At 43.6% G+C, this 22,580-nt stretch overlaps 1 protein-coding gene across 10 annotated transcripts in view; it reads right to left on the minus strand.

The window, feature by feature from the left end:
• The window catches only part of IP6K1 (inositol hexakisphosphate kinase 1), a 37,643-nt gene extending 15,669 nt beyond the window's left edge, over window positions 1-21,974 (minus strand). For 2 of the 10 annotated variants that reach the window (XM_065075025.1, XM_065075021.1), the window contains exons 1-2: window positions 21,855-21,968; window positions 21,325-21,379 (exon numbers count right to left, since the gene is read on the minus strand). The gene's annotated coding sequence lies outside the window, so the exon portion shown is untranslated. Of the gene's footprint in view, window positions 1-7,676; window positions 9,753-9,820; window positions 9,967-16,838; window positions 16,939-18,109; window positions 18,194-21,324; window positions 21,380-21,653; window positions 21,821-21,854 lie in introns of those variants that run through there. The other 8 variants (XM_065075019.1, XM_065075020.1, XM_065075023.1 and 5 more) reach the window with 8 other exon arrangements.
• Between the last annotated feature and the right edge of the window lie 606 nt (window positions 21,975-22,580).

The following is a 22,580-nucleotide window of genomic DNA, read 5'->3' on the forward strand; positions in this document are numbered from 1 at the left end:
AATCTCATGGAAGAGATTTGGCTCAAAGACTAACTTGGAAAGAATTTGTAACTCCACTTCTAGACTGAATTCAGCATAGAGAACAATTTCACCTCCTGCTTCAAAAAATCCTATGTTTACAGTTTTCATTAATGCTGGTAATAAAGCGTACCTGCTCTTTAGTCACAGACCTTGGCCTTCTCCCCAAGAGCGGCTTAAATAAACCAGACACATCCCTGTAACTCCACCCAAATGCCTCCCCAGTAGAAAGACAATGGAACAACTACGCTGAGCTCAGCACGAGGAGGAGTATGTTCAGAAACACTGCACTTCCATGGCAGCTGCGGGTACCAAATTCTACAACCTCAACAGCATCAGAAGGTGGGACAGATGCACCACACGAATCTGCTGACGCTGAATGAGTCAGAGCTGGTGGTGGTTGTGTGGAACCAGCACACAAACACACCACCCAGCAAGCCTCCGCTGGAAGAAAAGGAAGGTGTGATTTTGTGGTAATGTGCACAGAGCTTAGCCAGATGGATGGCACCGGGGAAGACTGCAATCAGGTGAGTGGCAGTCTCAGGTTTGTGACACAACAGGGGGGAAAAGAACAACTGGCACCTCCAAAGTAAGTTCTTACCTCATCTTCTCCTGGTTAAAAATGCCCCAGAAGTCCTTGGAGGTGTCAAAGCCACAGCCAAGGAGTCAGTCTGGCCTGATCACCTCCGGAGTACCTGCTGGCCCGAGCTGGAGAGATGCTGTCATCACACACTTGTGCAAGCACTGCTGGAGCTCCCACTCACACCTCCACACAGACTCAATAGACACAAATGTTTTGCACCTCAGGCTGGTGTCCCTCAGGCTCCTGGCCAGCACAGACATCTGGAAGGCTGGTGGCAAGATGAGACAAGATCCTCCCAGCTTGAGTAAGAACAAGAGGACTGAAAGCACCAAAATCCCAGAAAAGCAAAGTACTTGTGCAGTCATAAAATCAGTTTTGAGGCTTGAGAGGGCAGTTGACAGGAATTGAAAGGAACAGTCAATGTGCTGCATTTTATACCTGCCACACACAAAGCACAGAGACCAAAGTGAGGATTCTGCAACAGGAAAAACACTCAACTCCCAACTCAAGGGCAAATGCACACATATACTCCACTTTCAGACCATATGTGGGCTGCCAAAGAAGGGAAAGAAGTGGAGTTTTCTGGCTCTTTGCCCTCCATAATCTTATAAGGAACCCTCAGAGGATAAGGGAAAAATCAAGACCTACCTGAAAAGAACAAAATAAAAAGTCAAGTGATCTACCTGCACTTCGTAAATTTTCTTCTGTTTTCAGAATGTGTAAAAACATTGAATTAAAGAAAACCTGGGTGAAGAGCTCAGTCTCCAGAAGCGTCATAGGGAAGCAGAGACAAACAACCAAACAAATATCAAAAGCTTGGTCTGCACAAGGAAAAAGTGCATGTTGATACTTTATTCATCCACCTCATTCTCTCTAGCTTGGTAAAACAGATATTTGGGGAGGAGACAACTGCTTGTCTTGGTTGCTCTTTAAAGTGATTCTCCACAATGAGCCCAACTCCATCCAAATGCCTAGCCTAAAAAAAAAAAAAAAATATCTAGTATTATGTTCAAATTTCTTTTGGCACTGATCAAGCCAAATCAGTTTCTAACTCCTCCTTCGGTTATTTCTTCAGACCATGGTTACACAGGCAATCCTTTGACAGCTGCAACCGTGTGAGCAGCACCCTCCCACTCAGCTCTGCTGCACTGGTACAACTGTTTGCAGTCTCACCATGAATCAAATTGGGGAACTGATCGCAGTTAAAAATAAACCAGCACTTTGTTTTGTTTTTTTAAGGATTACTTTTCAGCCCAGGTCAGATCCCCAATCTATTGTGCAGCTGTACAAACAGTTGTATCAGCACGAAGTGCCTGAATTGCTGATGGTTATCCCTGTACCTAAAGCCAACGTTTGCATTCCCAGCTCACCTCTTATTTCACAGCTGCTGTAGAACAGGATTACTTGCTAAACTGAACACGTAGGGTAGTTGATTGCTGCAGCTCGCAACCACGTGGAGGGTCTCTTTAATGAGACAAAATGAGGTCATGCTGACGAGAACCCTACAAGTAAGGCATGGCTACTGAGCTCCCTTGAGCTGTTGCTTGTCCTAAATTGTATGTCATTTTTGCAGTCCGCATGCTGAAATAAATATAAAAACATGACTAACAAAGTCACTGATGCGAAAGAACAGCTTTGGGCCAAGTTCTGAAACAAAACTCTACTAGAAGTTGCATAACCATTAACTATCTTGGTGATCTTACATTCAAAAAACCTGAAGTCTAAGATGATGTGCAGATTCCCACTGATTTGAAGACTCTGACATTCAAGGAGCGATGAGTCTATCTATAGTTGTGGGAACTCTTCAATTGCAGTTGAATTTTAACATGAAAATACAAAAAGAAAGATAGAAAACCAAAATAAACACTAAGCAATGATGAAATGCTAGAACGCTTTAGAAATTACCATGAGAAACAGACCAAAGGTTCTGGCTTGAATACTGTTTGAAATGAAACCAAGTGAAAATGCTTCCTATTTGATGGCTGCCCAGCAACCTACTCACCCAAAGGACCAGGTTTTCAGTTCCCTGCTTCCAGCTGGTGACAGGTACCTACATCAGCCACACACTGACGTAAGGACTTCTCATTGAAAACGAGGCACAAAAGACTGAATAACCACTAAGATCTGACTTTAGGAACAGGGCAGGAGGCAAGTTAATGAAACAGCTTCAGGAAACGCGATTTCTACAATTTCTGTTTCGCCTGCTCTAGCGGGCAAGAATCACAGACCCTAAGCTGTTCAGCAGCCTGGTTTTGTATATGTCATCAAATCCATGAGGACACAGAAAACAAAGAAAATAGGTATTTGGTAAATTTTACCCTTCACTCCTTAACACGCATCTCAAGTTATAGTTCCATGACAGCTAAACAAACCTAAGCCAGCACTCTTCAAACCCGCCCTCTCTCCTGAGTCAGCACTGGCACTCACCTGATCCTGCTCAGAAACCAGCTTGGCAAAAATGTACACCCGGGGATAAAGAAGTTGTTTTTGCCAATGTGGCTTCCTGAACTGGTTTAGTGCCAGTGCCTAACAAAACTAAAAGGGGAGAATCATCCAGCAGGACAAGGGCAGGCAGAAAAGTAGCAATGCCAATTTAATTCAGCTTCAGCTGTCCTGCAACCTCACCAGAGCACAGACTCACCCTGACTTGAAAGAGACATGAGTTGCTCTTCCAGCAGAGAGTTCATTCAACCTTTTTACCTCTCTCTGGATGTCTTCTGTACATCAGCACTCTTGCAGACAGTTAGATTACGTACCTGATCTGATAGGAAACTAAAACAGCAACTTATAAAACAAAACACCCTTTATTTTCAGCTAGATCAGGTTCCTAACAGATCTGACCATGTGGTTCAACAATGCCGCTGGCATCAAAAGAAGTGAGAAGGTGGGAATCTGTGACTAAAAGCAAGGGAAGGTTAAAGCTGCACTCTTAATCAACATAGACAAAATATCACAACATCACTACGTAACATTCATATGAAAACACTTTTGTACAAAAGATTTAAATTGTACATGAAAAAATTAGCAGATCTAGTTCTTAATGTTTTCATTTTCTACAACATAGCATTAATATTTAAAACGTCCTATTTCCTCAAAAATAAATCTTTAATTTATTTGTTAGTAGCATAATTTTCAGAGCAAGAGAGCTCCTAAAAATATATAAGGGAGAGTGATAAACAGCCTGTTGTGATTAACTAGAGCATGACAAACAGTAGCAGCATGTGCAAGCAGTACTGGGGAGCAAAGCCAGGAGGAACAGTGACAACAACATTATACAAACAACACTGATTCATGAACAACAAAGAATTCTTAGAAACTGCTGCCTGGGTTATACCCAAGGCTCTCTTTACCTTGGTTAAACTATTAAGAAAGTCACTTCGGAAAGCTGACTGCTTCTGCACAACTACACTTTTTTGGAAGCAAGAGCTGCTCCATCTAAAGGGCTTTATGGAGGAAACCAGTGCAGCAGTTGCTGTGAAATGAGCTGTAATCAAACCAGTTTCAGCAGCAATGCACACAACTTCAGCACAGGTACCACTCAGGGTAGTTGTCCATCAGTCCAGAGCTCCCCAGGTGCTGTCATACTCAAAGGTGAAAGCCTCACCAGATATGTTGCAGTGACACTAAAGATGACATGAAGCAGGAACTAGTAATTTGTCTCCTGCCTCACCATGAGAGGGCTCTTGGGCCACCATAGCTCCAAAAGATGCACGTACGCACCCGTCACCACCTCACCATTCCCTGTGCTCTGCAATACCTTAATGCTGGTGACATTAGAGGGCCTTCTCAGAAGAACTCCACTTATTCATTAGATACAATTCATGACTTTAGCCTGACACCCATCTCCTCATGATCAATACATTAGTGAGCTCCTGTCACAGCACTGATCAAACGGGATTCCTGGAAGCCCTAGTTTTGACTCAGAGATGCAACAAATTCAATTCCTGCTTGTTATCCCGCTGTCACTTAGAAAACAGCATGCTCAAACAACAGTCCAGGCTACCTCCATGCACAGTTCACTCCTCCAAAATTCAGATTTCAAGCTCTGGCCACCCCTTGAATAAGCAGCAAGTTTCCAGTACTACTGTATTTGCACAATCTTGCAAAAAAAGGTGTTTTCAAAGAGAACTATGTGTTCATAAGCAAATGGTACAACATCTCTGTTGCAACAAACCACTAGAATATCATAACTCAGAAGCAAGAAGTTTATCTCAGATTCTCAACTGCTAACAGTTACTGACATTGGAAGTATTACTCTTTAAATATCAAATACACATATTAAAGGGTTTTAAAGCATTAAGGAAATTCAGTAAAGTCATCATTTAGGACTGCATCTAGACACCTAATTTCTCACAATTCTCCAATACAAGTAAAATATAGATGTGACAAAAATAAGGCAAAGGTAAAACTGCAGTGAAGCTGCAGAGTGCTAAGCAGAAGCACGTGGTCCCATTGAGATCAAAGCACGTTCTCAGTGTCTCCTGAGTAATAGACCAGTACTTGTAGAGAGTAAGACATCATAACCCTGTCACATTAGATCATCAACCCATATACATACAGCTGTCTTCCTGCAGGTACTCTCTGCTTGTGCAAACCTGAGGCAGTAGGAGTTTTACAGCGGTCAAGACTCTTGTAGGATTCATCTAGATATATTTTTTGTCGCTGTGAGATGAAATATAGGAGATGAAAAAGGGAGAGCAACTGATCACAAGGAGGCAGAGCTTCAATGAAGAATTGTTTCTCACCCCACAAAAGGTGACCTCCCAAAGCCTCTTTGACTCTCCTTTCCTTTAAGAGGATTATGGATCCTACCCTTGGGAGACCTCTGCTCAGCTACTGGCTCCCCTGATATTACACATTAATACTATGTCTTGTCTCTTCATTCTTATCTGCAGAGAGATATTAACGGAATTTATGAGGACACTGCTCAAAGATCAGGACTTTAAATGGAACCTCTAACGCAAGCAGGGAAAGCCACGGGCAGTAGCATTACTGCAATAACGTACACGTCTCAAATGGAACACCAAGGAGTAGACTGCAGCAAATTCAATTACATAAAGCTTTGTTTTCCACAGACACCAGGAACCAAGAATTTGAGGACAACTTCTACCCCATTCTTTTGGTTTTTGCACCTTCCCACAAGACACCATTTGGGCATTTCTGAACAGAGTCTATGAAGCAAGTCCTGACTAATCCCTAGACAACAGTAATCAGGAACCATTTTCCTTGCCACTTAATAGGGCACAGATGTGAAGCAATCTGTGTTGCCATGCAGGTGGACATATGCAGTTTCTCCTTCATAAAGTAATCAAAGTTTAAATGAATTATGAATTCCATAGTTACAAAAACTGCGAAGACTATACATGAAGAGAAACCTTAACACATAGGAATACATTGCAAGCAAGGGTGCAGAATCTCTGTGGATGGATATTTAGGATGAGATTAGACACATATACAAGCTAATTCCAATAGATACAGTCAGCTCCAACTTGGGAGAAATGGTAAAATAGTTCTCAGAAGGGAAAAAAAAATAGTGTAGCTAACACAACAGAAGATCTTTTCAGACTCATCTGTAAGAACACTCCACATTTTTGGCTGTTTCGGACTACATACAGCAATAGCCAAGTGAAGCCAAGAGTTAAAAGTTTTAACCAGTAACGTACACAGAAGCTACAGGGTTAACCACAGAAGCACAAAAGCCACAAGGACCTGAACCCATGAAGAATTATTACAAAAGCTGTAAGTGCAGAGAGGAGCTCAAATTACATTCCATAAGTAAATTTGATAAAATAATGATCTACAGCTTAGCAAGAGACCACTAACTGAAAGACAAACATAAGCAGCTTGCAGTGAACTTGCATTCTTAGTATCTGTTCTCTACTTTTGAATCATGGTGCTTTTAAAACAAAAAAACCCAGCTTTGATTTAAAAAAAAAAAAAAAAAAAAGTCAGTTCCTGCAGATAATTGATTTTCACAGAAAAAAAATTCACAACCAGGGCAAAACAGAACTTCTAATTGCTATTTTTAATTCTGCAGTGACAAAAAACCTCAAGACAAACATTATGTAAGACCATTAACCTCTTTGCTCATAACTGGCACCTTCATTTAGCACGCTTCCCCACTAGACAGCTTAAACTGAATTCTTAATGCCAAAGCCACAGGCTGCAGCAAGGCAGCAATAACAGAAAGGAAAAAATTCAAAACCAAGTATCATATACTGAATTTTGCATTTATAGTCCCTTGGGCAAAGGCAGATATGCGTGAGTCTGCCCAGTATTCTTTCCAGATTAGTAATCCCCAAAAGATTATCAGATGCTCTTTAGTATTTTAAGAACACTGAAGAGAAATCAAGGTACCCGGTAGACTTGGACTGGTGGAAAACCTCCAGCTCACCTTTGCTACTAGAAAGTGGGTCAAACCCAAAGAGGATGTAACCTGCTGAAAAGGAAATTACATTTTGAGTGATTGTTTTTCTTCTTTACAAACCAACCTCTCAGCATTCCACCCACATCCTCCACGGCAGGTTAAGTCAGGTATGACTAAAATCTCTAACACTGACATGTACTGTACTTAACTGTAGTTCAGTGGCTATCATATACACACATAGGACTGAGGGAAAAACAAAACAAGGCAACCTTGAAGAAGGTCACATCAATCCCTGTCCTCCTTCCCAAGAAAAGACAGATTAATCTTCTACACTGATAACAAGCAAACCTGATGAATTTCAACCAGCCTCTTAAATACTGTCTTCCATCCATTCTTATCATATTGTGGCAAAGAATGATGTTCAGGAGGAAAACAAAGACTGATTAAGAACCTGCTTTCAGAAGCCATTGTCCTGCTGTGTGGAACAGCTCTCTCTATGAATCACCAGTTCATCCTCCTCTCTTGACAGTTCTCCGATGCGCTTGAATTCATACTCCACTCACCCAGACAGCAATGTCCCAACTTGGATACAGGAATATCGTGGGAGACAGCACCAAAACACTCAGTAAAATTAACGGCATCTAGAGCTCTTCCCTCATCCACAGATTTTATCACAGAAGACAACAATGTGGGTCAGACACAACTTACCTTTGGTAAATCCATCCTGATTGTTCCCAATCACATTCCTACATGCCCAGAAAGGTGTACACCAAAAGGACCTGACCCACAACTGTCCCGGGACTGAAGGGAGTATGACCAGCTAGTAGGTCCCCAGATTATCCTTTAGGTCTGTTTTGAAGACAAATGCAACACGTGCCTTTGTGACGTGATCAGAGACATCACAACATCTCTGCAGCAGCATTAGGACACAGCCAGCTCAGCACCTTTGGGTGCAACCCATCAGGTCCCACGGACTCACATGGCTCAAATTCTCTCAATCCCTCACTCTCTTTTCATTTACTTCCGATTGCTGTTTCCTCTTTGAACACTGTCTTGAACAGAGGGGCCCAGGAGACCTCATGGCTGAAGAGTGAGGCATAAAAAAAAGCTCTGAATACCTCACACAAGTCTGTGCCAACCATCACTCACTCAGCCACACCATTCAGCACAGTCTTTGTTTAGCCTTTTACTGCTGATGTGGAAATAGAAGCTACCTCATAATTATCAGGGATGTTGTAATAAGCACACTATCCTGAGAGAAAGAAGCTGTTTCCACAATTCAAAGACAGAAATGCAAACTAACATAGCTGAGTTTGTTCTGTCCGTCTTCCAGGTTGTCAAAGAAACCACAGGCCTCTTTGCAGGATGTAAAACCAGCTTGCTGGAGAGTTGCATGACCCCATTTCTAAAACATTTGGCAAAAAATCCTGCCTCTCACTGTCAGCCAGACCGAGTGAATTTAGCAAAGGGAAGTCAGCTCTCTAAAGAGCAGACCTAGGCCCCTCCTGAAAAATCCCAAAAAAAGTTTCACGGAGAAGCTTCTTTTCAGCTTTAATTAAGAAGAAAAATCCAAATGATGGAATAAGGAGCTAAGATTTTTACCCAGTTAGATGCCAACAAGCCAGACTCCATATTCTCATGGTTTTTATATGTGTAATATCTCAGCATATCAGGTGAGGGGGAATGGCAGAAGAAAACTCAAAGAAAAAGAAGCAAAGGACACAAAATGCTCAGAGCCTGTGTGATCGCTGCAGACTTCTGGCAGGGAGGAGGGACCTCATTGTGCCACACTCACACTACCAAAGCGACAGCAGTGCCTGCTGCATCCGAAAGCGAGCACAGAAGGGGAACAGAAGCAAACAAAAGTCTGTTTTATCAGACTGCATAACTCGCAAGTCTCCCCTGCCCCCTTCTGGGAACAAGGTAGATTTGAAAACTTAAGTATTTATTTCCAATGATAAAATTGTTTACTTGGGCAAGCAACCAAAAGAAAACCAGAAAGAGCTTTTGCCTCAAGCAAGAGTCCCTTCAGTAAAGACACGGATATTACTAAGTAGAGAGACAGAATCAAACTGCCTTTTTTTTACCCGTACACTGAAGCCTCATGCCTGCCAGAAAATACCCTGACAATTCACTACAACTCAGCTGTTAAGACTAAGCCGATCCATTTCTCAGGTCATGATGCACATGCGCAACGCAGACTCCCTGTCCTTTACCCCAGTATCTCCAATACTTAATCCCTCAAAATAAATTGTACAAAAAAGCTACAGCAGCTAGAGCAAAACTTGCACGATATGCATTAACTGCTCATAAACCTTCTCCACGAGTTCTGGAAACCACATTCTATTACGCTGCTGACTGAGACCTGACTTAAGCAAAAATCCTTTTGCAGTGACTCGCCACCCCACATATTTACCCAGAGATCTTAAATGCAAAATATAAACAGACCTCATTAGGGCCAGAGAAGAAAAATTCTCTCACTTGCCTCTTCCTCCCACTGCTAACAAGGAAAACATTGTGATACTCTTGGAGCATTTTTGCATTTCACAGCATTTAAAAAAAAAAAAAAAACAACCACCACCAACAAAAAAGAGTTGCACTTTCCTCTTCACCTCCAGAGCGCAGTCCTGCAACACTCTGCTGCTCAGAAAACTTCAGTAGATATTCAAACACTTTTCCTTTGTCTCTGCTTTTCCTGTGGGCCACTGAGGAGGAAAGCCAAGCAAAGAGCCCACGTACCGCTCCCAGCTGTGACAGGGGAAGGGAATTTCCAAAGGAACAGAGCGTGGCTACTGTTGAGCAGCCATTTAGGATCTGTGAAGTGAACTGTTTCTCATTTTGAAGAGACTGACCTTGCAGTAGAGGCCCAGGAACTCTATCCAAAGAGCACATTGTGAGCAACGTCATGTTCCACGCTCCCCCGTTCCTTTGCAAAGTCAGCTGGTGAGGAGCAGAAGCTGGCTCCAGCACTCAGGAAGCAGCACAAATGTTTTGTTTCCTAGGAATTAGGACAACATCTAGATTTAAACCTATCAAGTCTGAGAGCTATGCATCAAAGGCGAACACAAACTTGCCACAAAGAACCATCACGGCAAACTAATCTCACCCTTAGAGCCTTTCAAAACCATCATTTAATTTGGTTTGCTTCAAGCTCACTGTAAAGCAACTTTACAATTACTATGATACGCTGTAGGCTGTGACACCACTCTGATCTATATCATCCTCAGATCTATACATTGCCCTTTTTCTGAGCTGTCCAAGAATTAATGACATGGAACAGTGTTAGATAAAGGGATTCCAAAGTAACTGGCTCCCTTAAAAGGAAATGAGGACTATAGAATTTCTGCCTCCAAGAAATCCGTAACAATGTCCATTCAGTACAACTTGTGCTGGTAGAAAGAACAAGCCCAAGACTGAAACAAGCAAACATCAGTACTACACCCATCTTCTCACTTGTAGCCAGAAGCAAACGTGTGCTTAGCCATGGCGTGGGTCCTGCCTCCACCTTGACACCACCAGACCTCATCAGAGTAGCACCTTGACCTGAGGAAGTTCTGCCCAAACTGCAGGGGCTACACAAACAGTGGTTTTCAACAAAAAAAAAGACTTAATACTGTGACTTTAATGCATTGTCCACACGAGCTCCACCTACCCCTCCATGTAAAACAAGCCAGTAGAAGTAACCCTCACAGTCACACACCATCTGGAATTTCACTGCTCAAGGGGACTTTAATCTCACATATGTGGGCAGAGATATACCAGGGCACTTCAGCAGCCTGAAGTGACTTTGAGAGTGAATGGATGGGCACCTGCATTAGAATTTTCTCCTCCTCTGTCTTACTGTGAAGATAAAGCTGAACGAACATTTTGCTTTAGCTACACTTGGCTTTTTCCACATGAAGAAACTGACACCACTTATATTTGGCAGGTCCCAAATGGCATCACGTGGTTTTACCGGACAGCCCAGCTTTTGTCTGAATGCTGCTAAAACACTTAAAGCTAGAAGAAATACAGCACTACTTACATCTCTCCACTGAAATTTAACAGGTCAGCAAAGTGCTGAGCTGGTTTGGTTAAGAGAGTATTTAGATAATCATAATCTGAGGTCATCCAAATGGAAAAGATCTAGGAATAGGCTCCTGTTTTTGGTGCTTCCACTGAACGTTTCAGTGATCTTGGACAAACCATTCAGTCCTGGTGTACTTGAGCCATCGGTAAATTGGTTTTGAAAATACTGCCATTTTATGATCATTTCCTTTTCCATGATCCCACTACACTCCATTTCAACCTAGTTTTACCTGATAATTAAATTCTCAAGGTGTTAAGAATTTGTGTCCTAGTCTATCAACAATTGAATTGAGTTTGTCAATACACACTTGAATTAGGGCATCCCTTGCAAGTGAATGCGGTGCTGTGTTTGGCTGAAGAACCAAACCCTTTAGCAACTTTTCTGCTCAAATAGCAGAAATAGAAAAGGACAATCTACAAGCACATCGGTTCCAGGGAAAGACTTCAGAGCATAAAAGCAAGATTATCCAAACAAATTCACTTCACCCTGGTAAACAAATTCTTCTGCCAAAAGCACAAGGAACAGCTGTTATCTAGTGGTTTCTTCTGCTAACAGAGTTCTGAGATACTGACATTAAACAAAGTTTGGGGCTTTGTTAAGCTTCTGAAAAAGGTCAGAGAGGAAAAGAAATGTAAGGCAATCAGACATATTCTGAATTGTATCAACACTCAGGACACAATCTACTGCATGAGAAAGGTTGCCCTGCAATGCTGAGTGGCCACACGTTCTGAAATAAGTCTAGCAAGATTTGTAAGGATAGGTAAAAATCTTTTACCAGGCCAACTGAAAGAAGGTGCCCTCTACTGCTGCTGCAGCCCCTTCTATTTTTACACTGCTGATGAAAAAAATTAATTCAGCTGGAAAAAGACACATTTTGGGGCCCTACTTTTCTACCTAATCCTTCTTTCCTTAGAAGAAGTGCCGATAGCTCACATGCTAGTCACAATGACAAAAAAAGCACTCACATCACTGTCTACCTTCTCAATACCCCAAGCAAAACAAGCTTTATTTTAAAAGTGCGGTTTTACCACTGTAACTGTATCTACATTGAGGGATTCCACTGGCAGAGCTGCAGTAGGCAAGGGTGAACATGCTGATTAACACAGCTGTCCCAAGCATTTGTAGCAGAAATGACCTTATAAGCACGTCCACAGGGAGCTAAAGCCACATAATCACATTGCAAATCCATGTCCCCTGCTTGATATCAGTTTAATTTTCCTAAGCAGATGACCCTCAAGGGTCACAGGCAAAAAAACACGAGCTCTAACTTCCGAACTTGACACTTTCATTGTGATTTCTTTTCAATGAGAAAGTACCAAACAAAGGTACATTCTCATATACAGTACATTATCTTGTATGGTCAAGCCACTAAAAATTGAAAAAAAAAAAAAAAAGAAAATTAAAAAAAACACAGAGCAGAAGAGAAAAATCTGAGCTCCGTATTAGAGAAAAAAGCCTCAATGCAGGTGCTGCAATAAAGTAAACAATGCCATGGAAATACAGGTATAAAGTGCAACATTTTTGTTCTGAGGTTTTGAATAAGAAATAACTTAAAGTTTTGTCATAACAAACCTATTTTAGACACAGATAGTGCATTAAAGCTAGTACATAATTTAAGTAAAACATATGACACAGTATGTGATGACCCTCAAAGCTAAGGAGCAGATTTTGTTTGAAACTAGCTACAACTCTAAAGAGAATTTCATACAAGGATACTCTCACATCCTTTGTGACATTAAAAAAAAAATCCAACAGGGCAAAATATACAGGACACACAGCTCAGCGTCATGGAAGGGATTTTGATCTGGGCCTTTTATTATCCTGTTACTCTTCTGGGGATCAGCATAATCTGTCAGACTCTCAATCACTCATACTGAAAAATCTTAAAGCTGTTAAAATACCTCAGGGGTTGTTTTGTGGCTTTCAGTACGCTCTGGGAGGTAAAGGGCAAAGAATTAACAGGCGCCTCCAGCCACCTGAGTGAAAATGAAAGGGCATCAGAACCTGAGGCTGTCTGCTCAGAAGGTACATGAACTGGACGGCTAGTCATAGCTTTGAGCTTGGCAAGGTGCTATGAGTTTTGAAGGGCAAAAAGACAAAACTCAGCATTTTAAAATGTCTGCAAGATCATTTTACCAGATCAGGAGCCAGCACTGGCATCCTTTAGTACCTTCTTCTAACAAACCTCACACTTCCGAGGGATTTAACGTAACTCTGCCTTTGCAAAAAGAAATATTCAAGGAGATGGGAGCTCCGAGATGCCAAAGCTGCAGGTCCTGAACACAATTCACCCTACTATATTTCTTCAGCTCCTTCCAAAGGAAAGGGACCTTTAATACTCCAAAACTTCATTATTACTCCCCTTACACACTGACACGGGGCAGCTGGCTTCTTGGAACACTCTACCACACCAGCCAGTTCTGTTCTGAAGGTTTGAAACAAGAAACTCCTTTTCAAGTGAACAATCAGACAGACGAAGCCTATATTTAACTATTCACTGCAGCAGTTGCAAACAAGTTCTTGTAAACACTCTACAGGTCACAAATTTCCAATATCTTATCTAAATGTTAAGCTGCTGAAGTAGAGCTCAAAGCTCTTTCCAACAGGCTTTCCCGAGTGCCACTTACAACTGAGGCCGCTGGCTGAGTAACAGAGCTGTAAAGCCAAAGCAAAAAAAGAATAATGTGTTAAACCTCATTTAGTGTCAATTTGCTTGCATCTAATTATTAAGTGCAGCACCTCATATTTATACATAAATAAGTTACTTTTGCCTCATATGTTAAAAAAGCACAGCACACATTCACTTAGAAGACGCACAGACTGTGGCAAGTTTGCTTTTAATAGCAGGTCTGTCTCAAGTGCATAAAAGCTACCTCGATTTTTCACACCTTAAAATCATCTTGAGATACTGGAAAAGTGTGTTGCAGGTTCTACAAAACATCAGTTTGCTAAATCAGATGAATTTTCACAGCCATCTAGGTTACAATACATGATGGGCCATATATAGCAAAGGAAAGTAAATTTACTCTTTAATTTTCTTCTCCAGTCCAATACAGTATAGTAAGAGGTGCCAGAAGTGAACCCTCTCAGACTGAAAGACACAAACTAACAAGCAGTAAGGGTAGAAAATAACATACAGTTCTCCTCTTTGAAGGTCATAAGATGATAACAAACCTGAAAGAATAGAAGCTGCTTTGCGCTCACGGAAGAGTCAACCTGCCAAGCTCACTGCCACAAGACACTGACCTTACCAGAACTTTTTAAAGGTTTTGAATTTTCTTCTAGTTGTCATGTCATAATAGGATGAAATACAAAAACCACAAAGTCTGGAAACACTTTGCAATCTAAGTTGTAACCTTTAACTGCCAGGTTTCAGGAAGATATTTTAACTGTAGTGAATAAAGAGCTCCGTTTACATTTGTCTGGTGAATGATACAATACCCTTAACTATTTTAACAAAGAATATTTGAGTCTAGCTACATTTGCAAATCAGACTTAAATTTTAAGACAACTGAGTTTTGTAACTAGGTGGACCAAGTTGTCAGGAGGTCCACTGTATTCTCAACTGCTGAAATACATATGGAACTGTCAGTCCTAAGGATGCTACATGAATCATGAACAGACCACAGGAACAGAAATACCTGTCATCTTACTTAACTAAAGTTAAAAATTGTTAAGGGGTAAACCAGAAACCCTTAGTGCTGTATGGGAAAAAGAAATATCAGAGTGCATAGCACCTGAACAAGAAAAAGTGAAAACTATTCAGATTCTGCATAGTGCAAACCAGTGGTACCTACGCAGCTTGGCTAACAGAGTTAGAGGTTCTCTCTCCGTTCTGTAAAACCAGAAGATGTGTAAAACATGCCTGATAATGCTTATTGGTTCAGATTTAGCTTAACTTCAAATTTTAATAATTGTATTCAGGTCAACACTTGTGGTTAAGAACTGCAGAATATTTAAGACCTCAATTACATAAAGAAGATTTGTACCCAGCCAAAGAAAATGGCACTTGCATAGCACAAGGAAAAAAAACAAAACCAAAAAATATTTGGTACAAACAGGAAATAAAGCAAACCATTCCAATATTTGCAAAAGTAAGGTTATCCACAATATCCATTTAATTTAAGCAAAATCCACATACTCAAGATTAACCTGATGTGGGGTTTATTGTGAGAGGTGTGGGGATGTTCAAGAAACTACCTAAAAAAACCCTGTAGTGTTTCAACACAAAGTGAGCTTCAGACTGTTTTAACAACATTTTTGAAACATTCAAAAGACTGACATCTGTGGGGTAAGAGTCAACCCCATGATCTAACAGGTACACCTTCTTCAGATCTGCCACATAGCTTCACACACAGACCATGGTTTGGAAAACTGAAATACACTCCACTAGGCAGCAAGTGTTCCGAGCGCCTTCCCAAGCTCCAGAACTTTACCAGCGTTACTTAATCTACAACAGTACCCAAACCAACACAAGAGCACAATTAAACCTCATCTTCCGCAATAGCTCCAACATTTTCATCTAAGTTATTCTTTGGTTTGATTCAGCTACTGACTAAGACATGGGACTACACAGCCCTTAGGCTTCCCTCCCCAATCCTTCCTGCTTTAAATAACTCACTGACATCTGCATTCACTGGTGCACTGATTTTGGTGCTCAAAGCTGCTTATCGCCTATAGTTAGCTGTAATGAGATCATGACTGTCTCCCCACACGTTCTTAAGCTGCTCAGACAGTACTGTCAAAGGACACAGAACAAACAGCCAGCCCTATCTTCTTCTGCCTTTCTAAGATTTCTAAACTCACTTTTTTAAATGCTTGGCAATACTTTTGATACCAACAGTGGACAATACTAATACCAATTAAACACTCCATGATATTACGCATAAACCCCCTCTGGTAGTTTAAGAAACGGGGAAAATGCAGCTCAGCATAGAATTAAAGGGAGGGGCGGAAGAGAAATGTCAAGGCAGAATGAGCACTATACAATATTTGACCTTTAGATCAGCACTTAAGTCAGCTGTGACAAAGACACAGCAGCATCCCCTGTAGAGAAGGCACCACCCCTGGAAGGCAGCTGTGGAGCTTGGCATCTTTGGTCATTACCTGTTGTACTTCAACCAAGCAAAGACAGTCAGTCACATAGGTCAGGGGCCTCCCCACCAGAAAGTGAACTATGCGATACAGCCACTATTTAAACCCACAGTCTCTCAAAAATTACATCATTTGAGTCTGCTGGCAAACAGCTGCTTTTACCACAGGTACTACTACTGAGTCATATCTCTGTTGATAAAGAACTGGGGAAAAAACAGGTATGCTAGACTTTCTTCCAAATTTAGAACAGCACAAAGTAATCCCTTTCAGCCCGGAAGACTGTCGAACCAGCCTATCATGTTGCAGCTAACTAATCTCAGAAAAGAAAAAAAAAAAAACCAGACAATGCTAAAGCTCCAAAATCATCATAAGACAATTCAGTTGCAATTCAACCACCTAAATGGCCAGAGCTCCTAGAGAATAAGAGTTAGCCTCCAAATCTTGGAAGCTTAGCTCTTCTAACAAAGAAATTACACCAATTTGCTTAAAAGTTAACAAATATAAAACAGGACTAGTGAACTTACCTGGGCATGCCTGTAGTATCCTCCAAGGATGAAAGCATACCTCCCACAAACCGTATCTACATATACTTACTTGAAGAGTGAAATTACAAAGCGAGAGGTAAAAAGCAAGCAGCTTCTTTCTCTTTGCATGGTATTTAATGTGGCTGCAGCATATGTATTCTGGGCAAAACAGAAAAAAGTTACCTTAGAGATGTCACCCAAGCTCTCTCTGTTGAGCAGTCACTGGAATATGGAGCCAACCTCTCACAATCAAGAGGGAGCAGGATGCCAGAAGCAAGTCAGCCTGGAAGATGTTGTATGGAAATGAGTTAGCAAGCGCTAAATTAGCTTCTATTTAGATCTTCACTTGCTCATCAGTTCAGAACGTTTGAGAGCACACTCTCCCTCGAGTCTGGACCAGAATTCACAGTGAGCTCCTTTCAGGATGCAAATGCTCTCACTCATTCCTCTGGACTCTGACAGATGCTCTTGACCACACATACCACTGGGGGCTGAGGGAACCTCTGTCCCCCGCTGCTGCCTCCATCACCTCAGCTGAAGATGACCAAGCAGCAGGTGAAACCGAACAGGATGCGTGCCTGTTCTTCACAAGACACCAATGGGTATTAATGAAAAAGGGCTCAAGTATATTAAACTGTGGCAGCCAAACAGGCACTGCTGAAGGCCCTAACGTAATACATGGGAGGTAGCGTTTGGCAAAGAAGCAGGACAGCTGCTAGAGCAGATAATCTAACTACAAAAGCTAAATCAGAGACAGCTTATCTATTGGAGCTCTCAACCACGTGTAGTAACATCCTACCAGGATAGGCACATTACATCTCATAACCTTTTTTACTGCTTTTATCAGATTTGGTTGCCACAGATCTTCTACTAATATAATTATGGCAGCTATGCCCATGCTATTTATGAACAGGAACAATTGCACCAATGTTAACTACCATCGATATCGTTATACAGATAAAGAGGCACCCTGTAATAGCAAAGTTTACTCCTTCACTCCCAGAGAACGGGACAAAATCATTTGTTGCGAATGAAACTAAGCACATACTGACAAGGTTTATGCAAAATAAAAGAAAGCTTAAAGAAGCTTGTTTTTTATACACAGTTAATGCCACCCAAAATGCCTATAGACAAGCCTACAGAAATAAATGAAGGCAAATGACTTGCACCTTAGTACTATCTGCAGAGCGGAGTTCACACCGAGGGGGACTACAGAGGAAGCGCAAGCACCCCAACATGCCAATTAAGAGAACTGCATCCATCAGAAAGTACATCTACCCGAATGGCACGCTGGGAAAGCCAAAAATAACAGCTGCTGCCACATCAGAACAGCACAAGCACTGCATACAGGCGATGCCTGCAAAACAGAAACCAAGCAGCCATGCACAAATGCTTCCTCTTCCGCCCCCACCACCCCCGCAACAGCAGCAACAAACCTGAGATTAAACACTCACCAGCATCCTGCTCTGCATTCCTGTCACATCAGGAATGTAAAAGGGGGAGACTGCTAGCTGCTTCTCCAAACATCTGAAGGGTTCCTTCAGTTTGCAGCAAGTAATACAAACACTTGACATGATTCTTGCAGAGGTTTCTGTCGCATTTTCTTCTTTCCTTTCACTTCTTTTCTCTAGCTCACCCATTTCAGAGCTTACTAGGGACACCTTGTATTTTCTAGGTTTGGTTTTGATACATTCCTTCTCAAAAAACTGAGAAGTCAGAAATAAAAGCAGTTGTTCTGAGGCAAGTCACACTATATAAACAACCACAGAGCCACAGCTCTACTGAGCTGCCACAGACAAACTCTGCAACTCAAGTTCAAATCTAAACCCTGCCCAGCACCAGGATTAATGGTGTGACACTGTCAAATGTAAGAGTCAACAATTCAGGCTGCAGTTTTCTCTCAATACTATCTTCTGAGACTATAAATCCCAGTGTCAACACTCAACTGTGATGCACACGTCTCAAACGCGTTATAAGCTAATTCCCAGTGAGCAGACTGGGGGAACCAGACAGCAGCAAGTGAAGTGCCTGGGTTAAATGCGATGCACCAGCAATGGCCCATACAAGGCCTCTGACAGATTTTCTGTAGCTTCAGTATCTGCATTTCAAACACAGATAGAAGAAACATGCCTCCTATCAAACAGAAACTGCGAATATTCAACTTCAAACTTACCACCTACGTTTCTTATTCCAATGGAAACAAGACAGTGCCACCCCACACCCCAGTGCGCTAGTCAAAACTCACCAAATCTGTGACAGCCTTTAGTCACAGAGAAATCCACTAAAAAAAAACTAAAAAGACAAGCGATTAAACCTTTTTACAAACATATGGTGATCCACTGAACCAAAGACAGTGTGTCCTGTGAGCAGGTAGCCAAGAAACAGCTCTATGCTTGTACAAGGCTCATCATCGTGCACAAGTCAAGCTCAACAAGGTCACATTTTCAGAGTTTGATAATTCTACCCAAAATGAATAAGCTCCATATGTGGGGGGGAAAGGAGAGAAAAAACACACTAGGCACCTCGGATGGGATGAGAATAGCATCCAACTGCATGATTAAGAAGAAATAATGCTTGTTCAGAAGGCTAATTAACTGATTAAGGGTGCAAGTACTATGTCAGCCTGGGCATTTTCTAGCCTCTGAGTGCTTGTGATTCTAACCTTGACTTTTCACTCTGTGCAATGTCACACAGAATAACTTGCAAGTCAGTTGACTTGCACAACCTATCATGAGATGGGATTCCAAAGCGCATCTAATTTTGCCTTCTAGAATATTTTTACAAGGACATGCCCAGTACTGGCATCCTGATGATGAAGCACAGGATGACACTAGTCACAAAAGAGGCAGGAAAGAAGCATGTGCACCACTGCTTCATTTAATTTTTAAATATATGTAAATTTTTTAAATTATATTTTTATATAACAAAATAAATATATAAAAGCACATTGTTGCACTGTTTCACAGTCACAGTGCAGGTCACCCTGAACAAGAAAAAGACTCCAATCTACCACCACTATGTTCCCACCATTGCCCTTGCACCAGCAAAATGCCTAAAATGGTGGGGAGATTGAAAAAGTGCTGTTGGTCTTCAGTTTGATCAGTTTGTGAGTCAGGGAACTCTCATTCCCGTATGTACAAACACCCCAGTTGGCACCAGTGACAGGGTAAGAATCTCCAGCTGGTTGTAGTCTATACTTCCATGAGCTTAAAGGGACTCTGAAGCTACACATGGGAGGTGGCACAACCAAAACTCCTGGTGACTGGAAGCTGATCCTAGAAACTGTCCCCTTTTCCAACAGCAAATCATCCTCACTTTCTCTTTTTCTATATAAGAAACACAAAAAACTGCTACAAGGGACCTACTAGATAACCAGATTAGAAACTAATCTAGGAATGACGTAAATCCTGTTCACTAGAGTCCTACCAGCATATCCTACCCTTTCCAGCCCTGTGGTACATCAGCTTCCCCCTCAAGGAGCCAAGGATCACTGCCCCTGCTCTCCCAAAAGTCCTTATTAGACAGGAACCAAAAGGCCACCAGATCTGCCTGTCAGGCTCTAACCAGGATGGCACAGGCTGATCATCCACACACCTGGAAGCAGTTGTGCTGAAAATGCTGGGGAGGGTCAGAAACACTCTCTAACGTTATCAGAAGAAAAAATGAGCATTAGGACAATTCAAAACATCGACAAAACAGGTTTTACACAGTTGAAACAGCAACTCGATGTAATCTTGCTACATAGAGAGTTCACACCTAATCTTTTCGAAACATACCGCTTTCCTTCCAGCTCCAAAACAAAGCACTTACCTTAGGTCAGTACTAAACTAACCCAGCCACAGAAAAATGTTTCTCAATCACAAGAAACTGTTACATGGAATTAGGACGTCCCTAATAGGCCTATTTAGAGTCATAGTGACAACACCTAAAACATTTCCAAGCTCCTGACAGACTTTCTACAAAGAGGAAATCAAAGTCTTAGTTCAGTGATATGTAATGAGTATTTTTCTCCACTGAAAATCTGACCATATGCACATAGGTCAGTATATTTGCCACAGATGACAGACAGTTCAGTGCAAAGAAACTTGCACAAGACATTAAAGCATATTATTTCATGAGACAAGCTACCAACTAAGTTTACACAAACAGGCCCATTAACTATAGAAATATTACATTAACAATGAAAAGAGACCCAAGCCCACGCATTCACTGCTTCGTTAGCAAAGCCTAATCTTGGAATACAGCTCTGGAAGCTCTGAATACCAAGTTAAGCCAGGTGGACCTGAAGGGAGGAAAAGCAGATGAAGCAGAAACACAGGCTGAAATGAGAAAGGCAGCAGGTACTAAAGCACATCACTGGAAGGAAAAATGGGGGTCTTGCTGATTCAGAGCTTTAAGATGGAAGGACACTTAGCCTGGCACCAGTTTCAATTCAGGGTAGCTGAAAACTGAACGGGAGCCATTACCACCTCTCCCAAACCAAGTCCTCTTTGGAACCGCCAGGGAGGGTTGTTGGTGACGGTCCAGCTCTGCAGACTCATGAGCACATCTGTCCCCAGGGACTGCCAGGCATCCTCCAGTGCCCCAGCTGAGCAGCGCCCGCCCACACCCTCCTCTGCGGGGCTGGTCGGGACGCGGGAAGGGCCCCCAGCCCCACCAGCTTCCTCACCATGTTGGACTCATGGTCCCGCCGCGGTTCCCGATCTCCGTCCTGCGCGCAGCCCCTGCAGAGGGAAGGGCACAAAGGGAAGGGATGCTCGATCTGCCGGGCAGGGACCCCGGCTCCCAGCGCTCCCCACACGCCGGGGAACCCCTCTCCCGCCCCAGCTGCGCCCCGCACGGCTCTGGCGCGGGAAGGCGCCAGGGCCTCACACGCACCCGCAAACACGGGGCCGCGCCGGGCGCCCCCGGCCCCTCCTCACGGCCCCACGGCTGCACTCCCCGACAGGTCTGTCCCTGGCTCCCTCCCCACGGCACGGCGTTGGGTCCCTGACTCACCCCGGCTCTTCACGGAGCTCTCCCGCTCCTCAGTCAGACCGCGCCGGGCTCTCCTCTCTCCCAGCCCCCCTCACGGGGCCGCGCCCGGTTATCCCCTCACGGCAGCGCGCCCGGTTCTCGCTTCCTCCCCTCACGGCAGCGCACCTGCCACAGCCCTCCCACCCCTCAGCCCGCCCCAGGCCCCCGCCTGCTGTGGCTCACCGGGGCCGGCCCTGCCTGCTCAGCCAGGAGCTGGCGACACCGAGCCCCAGCGCCGCCGCTCCCCGCCGTTCGAATCAACAACAAGATGGCGGCGACCGAGGGGGCGGAGCCCCGTGCTGGCCGTCATAGCAACCGCGCCGTCCAAAACCCGCCCCGGCGCCTCTTGCGGCAATCCAAAGCCGAGCTCCGCCCTCCGGAAGCTCTCTGGAAACACTGATAGGCCAAAACAGCCGCCACTCCGGTGCAGAGCCGCCCCGCCCCTTTCCGTGAGCGGCCGTCCAGACGCAGTCCGCGCACGTTGGGCACACGTGATGCCCCCTAGTGCCCCGCCTCCCCGCGGCCTGCGCCGTCTCATTGGCTACCCGCGGGCGAGGGGGCGCTCAGCCAATGGGCGCGGGCCGCGGGCGCTGCCCGGCAGTCGCGGTGCCGCCTGGCGGGGTGTGGGGACAGAGAGCGGGACCGCGCTCACGCCTCCGCCCCGCCGCCTGTCCCCGGGGCCTCGGGCGCCCTCGTGCAGCGGCGGTGCATCGCGCTGGGCTAACCCAGCTCCCCGCGTCCTGGCTCCGAGCAGCTCCTGGCGTTTGGCTTCTCCCGCCAGCCGTGCGCGTTCACACACCGACCCGGCGCAACAAAGGTTTAACTCCCAACAGTCACAGTTCTGTGGGCTCGGGGCAAGCGGGCCCCCAAGCGCAGTCACATAGGTGACTCCTCTGTGAAATTTCACAG

This window comes from Columba livia, chromosome 10 (assembly GCF_036013475.1).
Source record: "Columba livia isolate bColLiv1 breed racing homer chromosome 10, bColLiv1.pat.W.v2, whole genome shotgun sequence".
In the NCBI taxonomy this organism is placed as follows: domain Eukaryota; kingdom Metazoa; phylum Chordata; class Aves; order Columbiformes; family Columbidae; genus Columba; species Columba livia.